Source organism: Haliotis asinina, chromosome 4 (genome assembly GCF_037392515.1).
Source record: "Haliotis asinina isolate JCU_RB_2024 chromosome 4, JCU_Hal_asi_v2, whole genome shotgun sequence".
NCBI lineage: Eukaryota > Metazoa > Mollusca > Gastropoda > Lepetellida > Haliotidae > Haliotis > Haliotis asinina.
In genome coordinates this window covers 24,192,350-24,195,017 of record NC_090283.1, presented here as the reverse complement: position 1 = coordinate 24,195,017, position 2,668 = coordinate 24,192,350, and positions in this window count along the sequence as shown.

The following is a 2,668-nucleotide window of genomic DNA, read 5'->3' as shown; positions in this document are numbered from 1 at the left end:
ACTGTTTTGTATTAATATGAATGGTGTGTCCTCTCTGCAAAGAAGATCTATGAATCATGACATAAAACACAGAAATACGTTAAATGTAAGTGTGATGCACCCCAAGTACGAGGGAGAGTGAACATTGCGTATCGCTAATGAGGAAAGTCCAACGAAACACACTGTAGAAATCTGGCGCATCCGCACAGCATGTCACCATGTCAGCTCGCTGTTGCTGAAACAGGCACTGACCAACTTGTGACCAACTTGTGCCATTCTGGGACAGGCCCTACAACGAATATTCTTGGAGGTTACCGAAAAGGGCGAGTGGTGACGAATGGACGAATACAAATCTTCCTATCTTCCTATCGTAGTCTATGACCTTCAAAATATCAGAGTTAAGCGTATGTACAGGGAAATTATCTTAGTGTACATTGATATCAACTTTTGAGTTAAAACACCACGGGAAATATTTAACAAGAAAATACAATAGGTAAATAATCTGAATCTGAATAGGATTCATGTAGATGATTGTCAACGGCCGAAATGCAAGATCATGTCTTGACTGTATTATTTAAAACTTTGTATTAAACATATTTTATTCGTAAATGAAATTAATTGGGCACAAGTTATCCAACTTAGAAACGCCTTGTATATGTCATATTTACAGGGCACTCGTGGCGAGCCACCTCCTCGTGGTGGGTGCTGGGTAATGCTCGCCGACACCCCCGTAGTGGGTCCGGGGGGATATTTGGTCAACCAACCCGTTTGCCGTGGGTTGCGGCCCTGTGTCGGTGGAGGAGGGGATCCTGGTGGATGAGGGCAGGACCAGTGTTCCTATTGCTCAACACACCACTTTGGCCCTGACTTCACCTAGACGGGAGGTTGAATGGGCCCGTTTCAACCAATCGGCTGGTCACGCCAAGCCCTGAGCATTACTGTATGTAATGTTGCACAAAATTTTGAGAACCGTAATATGTATATTATTAGGTCTTGGCCGATTTTTGGATCTTCTGTGAATTTCAAATTTTACTAATTCATGTTTTTGCCTAGAGTCTTATGCCCAGAAGGCGGTGGCTCATGGGCCAATCTGGTAGAATTATTAATGTTTTAATTTTTCTGCTGGAGTATGTCATCCGAGTATCCTTGGTGCTGTAAGCTGGAGGCCCGCTTACTTGAGCATTGTCCTTGTGATACTCCGTGGTGGGTGGGGAGCTCGGATGATGAACCAAATTTAACTAACCATGGCTTATGAAAACCCAACAAAAAAACCAAAACGTCCACTTGATACTGACCCTGTTGATACTGACCATAGACCGTCTGCATCGATTGAGTATTGGCCGCGTTTCATTGTGATCCTGTATCCAAGGGTAGTGAAGGTATTGCAGGCGATGTGAAGAAAATGAGACGCTTACGTTCAGGTGCCCTGCTAGTAGAGTGCGGGAAAAAGCACAAGCAACTATGAACAAGCAACTAACTTGCTGAACATCAAATCTTTCGTGGGCATGCCGATCACGGTGTCTGCACACAAACCTTGAACTGAAGCAAAGGTATCGTTAGAGATCGACACCGATTGTTTGATGATATGTACTTGACATAGGATCTGAAATGAAGGATCAAGGTGTACTCTACATCAAGCGCTTTTCAACTCGGAGAAACAATGAAACCATCAAAACGAACACGTATCTGTTTACATTTCATGTCCTAATGCTCCCAAATCAGTGAAGGCAGGCTACCGTAACATTCCAGTTGCTACATACATCCCCAACCCGCTAAGGTGTTTTAAATGCCAGAAATATGGACACGGTGTAAATACCTGCACATTGTATGTTGTGTGTGCTCACTGTCGTGAGAAGACCCACACAACAGAAGATTGTGAGAGTGATTATAAAAAATGCACCAATTGCTCAGGCGACCATTCTTCATTTTCTAAACAGTGTCCAATTTGGAAAGAGCAAATGGAGATCAATAAAATAAAGTTTACACAAAATATCTCCTTTTCTGAGGCCAAAAAACTGGTAAAGAGATCTGAACCTTCAGAAACTTATGCCAGAGTAGCAAAAACATCATCGGTGTCTAGTTCTAAAACAACATCAACCACAGGCTGCCAAACTACCTTGACTTGGGTAAATGGCGACTCTCCACAGCATTTGTGCACTGCTATATCATCACAGACTGAGGAATCACTTCCTAGTACATCAAAGTCTTCTTCTGATCACAAATCATCATCTCCGTCACACTCAAAGTCTCAGTCGACAGCTGATAGTCAACAAACTGGAAAAGGTAAACCGAAGCCAAAGCCTGATGCTTCAAAATAACAAAGTGGCAGAGCTCCTAAAAGGTCACAGAACAAAATTCAATTGTTCAATAAATACGGGTCTCTTGAAGACATGGACGTTTCTGAAAACGTCCATTCTAGGACACATAGCTTGTCGCCCTCCAAAAGAGTGCGTGGTAGATCCCCAATAAATCCCCCCAAAAGACAGTTTATTCCAATAATATTGTACAGTGGAACTGCAGAGGATTGAGGACTAATTTACATGAATTACAGCTATTAGTCCAAGATTTTACACCTTCAGTGATATGTCCCCAAGAGACATATTTAAACAAACAAATACATTTGACCTTCGTCATTTTAATGCATATCATTGTTTTGCACCTCCGGGTGATAGAGCCACAGGTGGGTCAT